This window comes from Microcebus murinus, chromosome 10 (genome assembly GCF_040939455.1).
Source record: "Microcebus murinus isolate Inina chromosome 10, M.murinus_Inina_mat1.0, whole genome shotgun sequence".
In the NCBI taxonomy this organism is placed as follows: domain Eukaryota; kingdom Metazoa; phylum Chordata; class Mammalia; order Primates; family Cheirogaleidae; genus Microcebus; species Microcebus murinus.
In genome coordinates this window covers 29787321-29799396 of record NC_134113.1, presented here as the reverse complement: position 1 = coordinate 29799396, position 12076 = coordinate 29787321, and the positions used below count along the sequence as shown (strand labels likewise).

At 36.1% G+C, this 12076-nt stretch overlaps 1 non-coding gene across 1 annotated transcript; it reads right to left on the bottom strand.

Moving 5' to 3' along the window:
• Nucleotides 1-10284: 10284 nt before the first annotated feature.
• On the bottom strand, nt 10285-10347 carry LOC142873582 (U7 small nuclear RNA). The gene has a single exon (XR_012921585.1). It is a non-coding gene; the product is annotated as a U7 small nuclear RNA (small nuclear RNA).
• Between the last annotated feature and the right edge of the window lie 1729 nt (nt 10348-12076).

The following is a 12076-nucleotide window of genomic DNA, read 5'->3' as shown; positions in this document are numbered from 1 at the left end:
AATTATCCCCCTACTGTGGTGAAGGAATGTGAAATCTAGGGAAGTAAAGTGACTGATGAGGTCATATACCAGCACTCAAGAGCAAAAAGGAAAATCCCAGTCTCCTAGTTCAGCATTTTCAGGGGATGGCACAAATACACTCACTCAGAAGTCCAACGTGGCTTTGACTCCCGGCTCCAATACAGACCAGTCACACGACGTGGAACAAGTCTTTAAATTTTCTTAGCTTCAGTTTCCTCACCTGAAAAACTAGGATGATAATGACAGGTCCACAGAAAGTACCATTGACTATCAGATAGTGAACTTGGTATACTACCCAGGCATGCCTACCTCCTCCTGAACATTAAACAGGACTTTTGTTTTAAATCTTAATTTAAAAAAAAATGTTTTTCAATGTTATTTTCTACAATTAGAATCAACAGAAGTGCTTCACAATTTAGGAAGCTGATTTTGAGTATGTTGGCATTTCCAACTGTTATATATACTCTCCTCTCGGCTGCTATATTTGTGCTACCTCAGAATTGTTGTCAGGATTAAATGAGAATTTAAGTAGCACATAAGATCTGACATGTAGATGTTCAATAGACGTAAATTCCTTCTTCACCTCCCTTCTCTACCTGAGCAACCTTTAAGTCTTCTCGGTTATATACTGCAGCAACACACAATTTAGGAAGCCTAGATTCCATCCTGAATATATAAATGACTCCACAAGCTTATTTACCAGTTTCCATAAAACTATATATCACAAATTATAATAAAAAGCAATAGGAAAATAAAATTAAATATTCACTTTACAGGAAGCTTTAAGAACATACCAATTCCATATATTGATTATCCAGCCAATAGTCAGGTATATTCTAAAATGTTACTTCCATTTTACTTAGAAGATCTGAAGCAGACTTACCTTCCTAATTATGTTGCGTTCAAGATACAAAACTTCATCTACATACCTTAGGTCAATGATTGATCATTTTAGGTCAGCTCTGAATTTTGGGGGCAACTCTATTTTTATTAACTTCAATTTTTCAAAAGTAGATTTATACTATATTAATCCACAAAAGAGTCCTGAAATAAAGGAATGATGAGGGAGAAGTTCAACTTCAAAGAGTGGGTTATTTTAAATATCTTCTGGCTGGTACCAGAACCAACTAACCTGAGAATAGGCTGAAAGATGGGAATCTTAAAATATCTACCAAAAATCTACACATGGATAGCTAACATTTTGCTCCTTAGAGTCTACAGAAGCTCCACATACACATTTCACTGGAATCTGATATCAATCCTGTAAAGCCTAAAGTAGGGCAAGTATTATCCCATTTTTCCAGACGAGGAACTTGAGAATTTAAGTTTACATAACACAGATCATTATAAAGCCAGGACTAGAATTCAAGTAGTTTGATTCCTCCTCTGATGGCTTTTCTATTATCCAAACCACCAAATTAAGTGAAGCTCTTATTAGAACAGGCCTAAACACAGTAACTATCTTTTATCCATTAAATAAAAACCAGTGTATAGAGAATGCCCGCATGGACCAGTAAAGAAAACCAGGCAATGTAAATCAGAGAAACCCACAGGGATTAGACAGGCAGCGAGAGGGTATTAAATTAGATGAAGTTGTCTAGCTCCATACCTCTGAGCTCTGTGATCACTTCCGTCTTCTTCAGGATTTTTATTAATCACTGGGAAGAGATATAGACAGAATACATATTGAGTTTACAGATGGCACAAATTTGAAATAAATGATGAGAACTCTGGGGAACAAAATCAGCATTCAAAAAAAACTCTCAATGAGCAATAAAGCCTAACAAAAGGAAAGTTTTGGTGAGATCAATGTGTGACACTGCTGTTATGGGCTGAATTGTGTCCCCTCAAAATTCATATTGTTGAAGACTTAAACTTTAGTATTTCAGAATGTCATTGGATTTGGAGATAGGGCCTGTAAATGGGGTGATTAAATTAAAATGAAGTCATTAGGGTGGGCCCTAATCCAACCTGACTGGTGTCCTTATGAGAAGAGGAAATCTGAATACATGTAGACACTAGGGATGTTCATGCAGAAAAGACCATGTGAAGACACAGCAAGAAGATTGCCATCTGCAAGCCGAGGCAGAAACCAACCCTGCTGACATGGCACCTGGATCAGAAGAAACCAAACCTGTTTACACCTTGATCTTGGACTTCCAACCTCCAGAACTGTGAGAAAATAAATTTCTGTTGTTTGAGCCACCCAGTCTATGGTATTTTGATATGGCAGCCCTAGCAAACTAATACATCCGCATTTGGGAAACAAACAAAATACCTGTTGAGTGTTAAGATGAATAATATCTTGCTCAGCAATGTGTGATGGCAGGGGAGAAAGAGAAGCTTCCATAAATAGTAAGCTCTATGTATTTAATAAGTTTGTCATGTATTTGACTACCAAAAAAAAGTACAACACACAATGAATTAGAAAAGGTCTAATATTTGAAGTAACTAGGTTTCTGATTTCAAACACAATGATTTGTTCAACTCTTGTCATCTCTAGTTGTTTGACCTTGGGCAGGTCATGTCTCTCTGTGCCTCAGCGTCCTCCACTGTAAAATGGGAATAACACCTACTTCAAAGGATGGTTAGAGGGACCTCGAGAGGCAATGAATATCAAGAGCTCAGCAGAAGGCCCGGCATAGGGAAAACAATAACTAAAAGCCTCTGTTTTTAGAATTAGTGTCGGCCATATCGTCACTCTTGTAGGATGACAATCTCACAGTGCTTGGAGACAATCAGATCACCCCCTTAAAAACAATAATAATGAAAATAACAGCAAGCACCGTTATTTGAGTGTCTGCACTGTGTCAAGTGTTGCATTTCACCTCTTTAATTTAATCTTCACAACTCCCCCTTAAACTGTGTCATTACCAACTTTTCACAAATGAGGAAACCGAGACAGAAACCGAAACCCATAAAGTGGAGCCAGGATTCAAAGCTGAATATATCTGACTCCAGGTGATTTTCTCTTCCCCTTCCTGTATGCTCAGAGCGAGACAACTTGAAACAATATCTAATAAGAAAAATGACATGGTGATATTAAGAAAACTCATAGAATAAATCTTTGTTTTCAAATGTTATAAAGTTTGTTACTGAGAAGATGGATAAGGTTTAGTATAATCAATACGACCAAACCAAGAAATGGAAGTTGTAATACATGGGGCAAGAGTGTACGTCAACAAAGAATGTTCTAGTAATCAAATATACAATAGGTTTCTTTAAGAACAGTCACAAAACCACTTAGCAGGAATGTTGTAAATTATCAGCCCCATAGTTGTTAATAGGTAACTTTTAGGGTCCCTCTTAGACCTAAAACAAATCTATGAATCTATTAATATATCCATGCATCAGGGATGCATAGGCAATAGGAATACTGAGAAAGGCAGACATCTAACAATATGCAATTGTTGGGAGTCCTACCAAATAGTTACCAGCAAGAAAATGTCCTCGATCATGAACCACAGGGACTAAGATGTAGGACTCTAGTCCCAGAAGAACTGGGGTTCCAGACAGGGAAAGATGGAAGGTCACAACATGAGGGAACATGGTCCAGTGGTCTGGCTACGGGGTTAAAAGTCAGAGGAAAGGCAAAGGAAACAGAGCAAAATCCTGTCTGAAGCAGAATTGTTTAGTGGCTCAGTGTAGTGAATGGTGTAGATTCAAATGCCTGTCTCACCACTGATCAACTGTGCTCCTTTGGCCAAAATATGTACTGTGAATGCTCACCAAATGTTGGTTCACATTACTGTTATTCCTGAACGTTGATTTTGTCCCAGGATATGGGACAAGGCCAATGCTAAACATGTTACCTTTTCTTAGAAGATGAAGGCAATATAGAAGTAATGACTTCTATATTGTAAACCATGGAACCTTCTACTTTTATAAGAGAAAATATGAAAAACTCTACTTCTGAGAACTGATACCTACTTATGGAAGTTTCTGAACTTCAGAAAGGATGAGGCTTAAATTGTGGTTAAAATTTCCTGTCATGGTTCTTCTTTTAAGTAAAATAGTTTATATCTGTAGTTTGATTCAAAATGCATTTGTGGATAAGGTGCAAGGGTTAAGAATGTGGGCCCCACAACCATATTGTCTGTGCTCAAATTCCCTCTGGTTCATCACTAGCTGGATGATCTTGCTAAGTTAGGTAAGATCTCTAAACCTCAGTTTACTCATCTGTAAAATGGACATGATTATAGATAGTACCTAATTCAGAAGGCCAGTATAAGGATTTCTAAAGCACAACAGTGCCTGCCTACATAGCAAGAGTTATCTATTATTACAATTCTGGTTAATCTCTAGGCATTCTGATAGGCAAAGGAGACTCAGTGATAAATAAGGCATGATTCCTGGTCCTACAGGAGTTTCTGAACTGGTAAAGAAGACAGATTCAAAAACAGAATTTCAATAAAATGTGCCAAGCACATGATGCCTTTACCTGCCACTGGGTATAATGGGACCAGAGAGCAGAGGTACCTAATTTCACTTGGGAAACCCACCTGGAAGAGGGAATACTTAAAGTCTTCAAGGATGAATTAGGTGACAAAGTTCAGGTGGAATCTTTGGAATCTTTTAGTCAAAGGTTTCACCCAAAATGTTAGTAAATAAAATCCTTTCTAAATTTCCTGATTTACCAACAAAAACAACAACAACAATAATAATAAGCCAGCAGATTAAAAGAATGTGGTCATAATAGATATGAAAATCATTTTATCTAATTACTCTCTAGCTTTTACCCAATTATTTATATGAATGCATTTCAGTAGGAGAGTATTTGCCCAAATAATTGAAGAAAAGTCATTTGAAAACAGGTACTGAAACTCACATTTGAGAGCATTTGAGAAAGGAAAGAATAGACAAAAGAAGCTAGATTATAAGCAGAAAAATATGAATTAATTAATGAAAAGTTACCTGTGACCCTACCAGTGAACGGGATTATCTTCAAGGCCAGAGGATATTTCTCATTCTCGTTGTAGCTCCAGCTCCTAATGCAATACTTGTCAATATATGTTTGATTAACACATAAATACAGTTAAACTACTGACTTTTAAAAAATGGAGAGTGGTAAAAATCATCTTTGAAAAAAACATAAGAATAATTACCAACATTTTTTTCTTATTACTAAAATCTCTGAGAGCCAAAAATGTAGAAAGTAAAGTTTATGGTGAATTTTCTATTCATGTTGGGTTTTTTTGTTTGTTTGTTTGTTTTTATTTCAAAAAATGTAGGGGGTATATATTTTTAATATTTTTTATTACATAGAAGAATTGTATCACGCTGAAGTTAGGGCTTGCAGTGGTTTGAACACTTATATGCCAAGCACTACATTAAGATTACACAAGGATTATCACAACTTAGTTTTGTGAAGTCAGTCCCATTTTTATTCCCACTTTGCAAATTTGTTCACTGATTTAACAAATATTTATCAGAGAACTAATACTTTCCAGGCACTGTTCTGGGAGCTGTAGATAGAACAGTGAACAAAAGAGACTAAGTACCTGCTCTCATGGAGGTTACATTCTGGTATGAAAGACAAATAGTAAATAAGTCAGTATAACATATAATATCATATGTCATATCATATCACATAACATAATATAAATATAATATAATATTGTTTCATCTTATGTTCCTCAGGAAACAGACTCAACTCTGGGATGGTCAGAGAGGTGTTGGGTCATGATACAGTCTGAAAAAAGTCCTCAGGCAACTTTGCAGGGAGCTCTCCAGCTGGGATGGCCCTTCAGAGCTACCCAAGATGGAGCTAGACATCTGAGCCTTTACACCTCTCTTCGAGCATAGGCTATGCTGGCAAGAGTACATGACCTTGGGAGAGGTGGCTCTCTTCAGCCAAGGGCAATTCCCCAAAGAGGGCTGACAGATGAGTGCTGTCATCTGGCAACACTCCCAGCGGCTAAGGATAAATCCTTCAGTCTTCACTATTATTCTATGACTTATTGTCAGCCTCTTCCCCACTAGAATGTACACTCCACAAGGGCAAGGTTTTTTCTCTGATGTGTCTCAAGCACCTAAAACAGAGTAACTGTACCTGATAGGCACTTCATAAGTGTTTGATAAATTACTGAATGGTGATACATTATTATACCATAGAAGATATATCTAAACCAAAAATTCTAAAGAACTAAGTCAAGTTGGACTATAGGATATTTTGAGATAATTTGCATTAATTATTGACACAAAACTTTTGAAAATATGCTTCCTTTTAAAATGTTGGGTAAAAATTGTGATCAGTGATTTGAAAGTCTGTTTATAAGCTCAATTTATTTTAGACCATTGTTAAGGGGTTGAATTGTGTCCCCTCAACCCCCAAATTCGTATGATAAAGTTCTAACCCTCAATAACTCATAGTAAAACCTTATTTGGAGATAAGGTTTTAAAGAAGTCATTAAGTTAAAATAAGGTCTTCAGGATGGGCTCTAATCCAATATGACTGGTATCTTTATAAAGAGGAAATTTGTACATAGATATGTGTGCACACAGAGGAAAGACTGAGAAAGGGTGAAGGTGGACATATGTAATTCAAGAAGAGATGCTTCAGAAGAAACAACTATGCTAACAACTTGATCTCGGACTTCTAGCATCCAGAACTGTCAGGAAAGAAATTTATTTCATTTAAACCACTCAGTCTGTGGTCCTTGGTTATAGGAACCCTAGCAAACTCATATATTTAACAACTATCAAAACTAGCTACTGCATACCCAATATAATGAGGACCGCCATTAAGAATCATGGATGTGAATCCACATTTTCAACAATATTCTTTATAAATGAATAAAAAGTTACTATAATTCTTAATAGATCTGACTTGATCATTGCCTTTTCCTTGACATATGGCTGCACAAGGAAAAAGCCACCTCTAAACTGGGCGTGGTGTAGCACACCTGTAACCCCAGCTACTCAGGAGGCTGAGGAGGGAGGATCGCTTGAACACAGGAGCTTTGAGTCCAGCCTAGGCAACATAGCAAGACTCCATATCAACAACAATAAGAAAAGCACCTCTACGACTGTATTGTTGTTCACTTATTCTTAGATTTTTATTATTTTTTTAATCTGCAGTTTCTTTGCAAGAGTCATTGTCAAGCTACTTGTCTCTATGGTGATCATTCATTCTGTCAAAACAAGACAGTATTATCTGTAAAGCCATAAAAGTCCAAAAGCAACAAAACAGTAGGAATAATGACCCCCCTCCCCACCTCTGCCTTGTGGATCTCCACGGCCCCCTCAGAAAAACTTCCACACTATCCAAGACACAAGGCCATCTGACATACAGACCAATGAAGGGTGCTGGGAGTGAGTGCAGGCAACAATCCATTCGATACATGCCAGGAAGTTTAATCTCTTTTTACATTTTTCAGATAAAAATAAGTAATAGTTCTAGTATTTTCTTTCCAGACCCCAAATGATTGTCTGTAGCCAACCTCTGAGATGCATGAACCCCCACAGTGGAAACCAGTCTACTCGAATAAACAAATAGAACAGCTGTTTCTTGAGTTACTTCTTAGAAGCCATCTCTTCCCTTGTTCTATTATGTGTAGAATTAGTGGGGCTCTGAGTGACCTGTCACTCTCTGAAATGCCTCTTAGCCATCAAATGCCAGCCCTCACACTCCTCATTCAAGGCCACTCACTGTCCTGTGAGTCGTACCACCTGATTGCCCTGAAGTGTGCCTCTCTCTAGCAGAGACAAAATTGTGAAATCACTCAGCATTTCCTGAAGGAAATCTAGGGTTGAATGCTATTCTTTGGTATTTGAAACTCAGAGTTCAACCCAGAGGATGCACAATTTAGAAGCTATATAATTGAATTTCCTTTCACCAGTCTGCTGGGGCTTGTATCTGTCACTCATCAAAGCCAATGTCTTTGTAAAGGGCTTTGAGAACCACATCTTAATGTCACTGAACAGATAACATATTAACTGTTAATTGACACAGGAAAATGCTCCAGGGTTGTGTTCCTGTCTTTGTTAGGGGATGATAAGTAAGTTATTATTCACCAGTACCATTTCTTCTAATAGTTTTTAGAGAGGGTATAATCTGAACTCCCCTTATGTGGCGATGATGTGGTTTAGGTCATAGTGTCTCTGATTTAGTGGTAAGATTGGTTTTATTATTAAATTATAATAATATCTTTCAGAGTTTAAATGATGTTTAAACTGATTTGCCTTTGGGGCAATGGTGTTTTGTTCTGTTTTGTTTTAATCTTACCAACAAAATTTCCCAGGAGGGCATCATTTTTTCTTAGAATTAAAAAAAAATGTTGGATAAAGCATGTTTAAGTACTTAGTTCTAAACACTTGTATGTCTTCAAATTCTCTTCCATTCATTGTTTAGGTCCTCATATTAACATATAATGTTAGTAAAGTATGCATACACTATCTTGTTTTCTGTTTTTTTCAATTAAATATAGTTTTATGTAAATATCAGTCAATTAAAGAATCTGGGTGCCTTTCAGTTTCCCATCTTTAAGGGGAATAATATCTACCTCTCATGATTAGTTTGTGGATTAAATTATGTAACATAGATGCAATCACCCAACAAAATGAGGGAAACATGGTTAAATCTGAGTTTAATGTGAATGTATGAGTCAAGTCCACAAAATTGTAATTTTTAATAATAAGTAATTGCTTCGTGTTATTTTGAGACAGTTTGTGTAGCCACTTCATTATTGATATCAAAATTTCTAAACACTGTGAGTATATTCATAAATTGTATTCCACATGCCCCTGAAAAGGATAAGTAACTGGAATTTGTCACCTCCTTTACCAGTCTGTTAATAAAAACAGGAAGAAAAACTTATGATTGTACTATGCTTTACCATTTGAAAATTTTTCCCATTCACTTATTTAAACCTATTATAAACTATATAAGGTTAATAGATATCAGAATCGAACTTCAGAAAGGTAAATAACTTGCCCATGGTTTATGTTAGATTTAAGTCTTCACACAATGCAACATTCTTTCCACCATATCTTACAGTTTGGATACATAGCTCACCAGAAAAGAAGTTGATTTGGGGGTTTTCTTATTGTTTATTTTTGTGAGTTTAATAGATTTTCAAAGATGTCATGTAACTTTTTTTAATGTACATTTTGGTATTTGCAAACAAGGCTGTATAAGTTACCACATGTGTGCCTAGCAAACGTTCTGTTATGTAAACTGTCTATTCATGTCCTTTGAATAGACAGGAAGTAGAATCTTTCACCACATCCTCTTTTGCCTGCTTCTTTGCCCCTTACAACAAACAAAAACTCTTTTTCATTCTCTGTCATGCTCAGCTGACTGACGATAATCCCCCAATGAAATAAACTTGTTAGAAAAAAACTTTTGCCATAAAGCTAAGTAAGGTATGCAAAAAAAAGTTATGAGAACCAGTGGAACTAGTAACCTTTAGTGTACTCTGAATCCACAGATCAGAGACCCCTGGGGTTCAGCTACTTAGAAAGCAGGATGCTTCTGTCTATATAGACCCAGCTAAAGTCCACCAACTTAGTCCCATTTGTGACTGTTTCAGCACTGCTCTGAGTACCCAAACAAGTTTCCCATGTGTCTTTCAGAGAGGGAATTTCCTAGCACGGCAGTTGACCTCTACTACCCTAGACTGCCTGCACTCCCAGGGTTTGTCTAGAGCCCATCTGGCCTCTGAGATTGGGGAGTAGGGGTGTCAGTTCCCCAGGGCATTCATTCCGTACCGTCTGTCTCACGGAGGGACTTTTCATTGTTTGCTCCCAACCAGCAAGCCCTGCCAACTTCAGCCTTAAAGCGGTTAGGCACAGTGATGGTTCCCAAAGGGAAAAGAAGAAAAAACTGTATCAAGAAAATCTCTCTCTTTTTAAACTCCTGACCTTATTAAACATCGGGAGAACAAAAACTGTTGACAGTCTTAAATATGCCGAGTACAATAAGCCAAAATTAATTCTCAGAGCGAAGTCTTGGCTGTCTAACTTAAATGATTTGGTCATTACCTTTTGGAAAAACCAATATGAACAATAGAATGTTTAGTAACTCACTGAGGCCTGGAAAGAAGCAAAGAATTGTCTTAGCAATAGAAGCTAACATGGTAGACTGATATATGTATGCCTATCATTGTAAATTTCTAGCACAATAATAACACTGATAAATTATTTCTTAATTGCTATTGGTTCATTACCTTTTACCACATGCTGATATACATCATCTCATCTGACTCCCATAGGAAATTGTCAGGGAAAATATTATGATTCCTCTCCCTATGTTTCACCCATGTGGAGTTTTCTGGTAAAAACTGGAAAATCTGCTAGAAAAATTTTAAAAGAGCTGTAACACTTCTCTGGGTTTTTTTAATGAAAAAACAAAGGATCAGAAAACAGTTGAGATTTTTTTTCATGGTCACAAGCCAGTGTCAGATAAAAGAGTAGAAACCAATTATATTTCTTCTATCTTGGTATTCTATTTCATATTCTACTTACCAAAAGGAAAAATGTTACATATATGTGTGAATGTGTATCCTTATGTCTATCAAACCTCCATAATAGTAATAGATTGTTCTGTATGAGTAGTTTTGTCACCTTAATGCTTTATTTGTTTTTGCTATTCTCATTAGGAGCTCTTCGTAAAATTTGTTTTTTCTCCAGGCCTATTAACACCATTCGAAATGCTAATAGCACCCAATGAAAAGCACTCATATTAGTTAAATAAACAATTTGATTCTAAATCTAAGAGCACAGTCATAATTGATGAATATGATAGTTGCATGAGGGTTTTAAGTGGTTAATGCACACGAGGCAAAATATACCCATCATTGCTAATTAAACTAAGCATAAATTATAAAGTATAAAATTTCAGGAATCATTTTTCCTCTTTAATTTTCATAGTTCTATTTTTAAAGCGTTCTCTGCTTTACTTTAAATGCAGTCTTTTTAGTTGTGCTTTGCTGCTTTTCCCATTTCTCTATGAGAACTTAAAGAAAATACAAAGCCATCTGAGTATTTCTACCTTAGAAATTATAGCAATTTTGTTCCATTCTTTGGCATTCAAATTTTGTTCCTTCCTGTTTAAGTTGGATGACTTTTCACTTAGAGGAACTGAGTGTATTCTACTGAGTTCTTCCGCTTGCATTCTCCACCATGTGTGGTCAATTAAATCCCAGCAGTATGGAGAAGTTTTCATTTAAACTACTGCACTTCCTGGGAAACAGCGGGGCTTACATCGAGTTTCTAAACATTGTTGGAGCTTGATGGGGTACAATTCCTTCTCAATAGCCTCAGCATAGAACACATCAAGTTAGACACGACCCCACCTCTACCTAATTTGGCAGAGAAACACTCTTTAAGAAACTGCACCGTTTTTATTAAAGCTCTCAGTCATTCCTACTCATCATAGGATTGTCTTTATTTTTTGTAAATGCTTTCATGCAAATATGCACCTGGATTTTAAAGTGGAGGCACTATTCAGAAAAGCCTACATAGAATTACCTCTAGCAAAACACAATGAGAACACAAAACAGATGCTGGAAGATAATCACACACAAAAAAAATGATGACAGTCAAATGGTGAAAAGATATTTTGAATGTATTTCAGTGGAGGTTTTTTTTGTTGATGGTGGTGGTGTAAAAATATCCAAATCAATCTTTAAAATATAATAAAGTAATAGAATACTTTGTGGTTATTTTGGGGAAATATTCTTTAAATCTGATCATTTTAAAGTGTTTTATTTTGTTTTCTATATTCTAATATGCCAGAGATAAACTAATTCTTGTTAGGCTACACATAAAGGAAGAAGGTATGTAATTTATCCTGGAGAAGGATAAAAAATGTTTTACAATAAAAACTCCATTAACATGGATTTCCCTTTTTGTCTCTATGTAACTGTTCATCCTTGAGATACTTGCATTTAACAGTTGCTGACAAATTTAAGTACAAATCTGGCTGCAGGGGATACATTTCCCTACTTAGAATACACACTGTGTTCTAGACTGCAAGATATATTTTTATATTTATTTTTATTTAATTCTTTGTTACTTTTTACTTTTTATTTTTATACAGAAGAGTACTGTT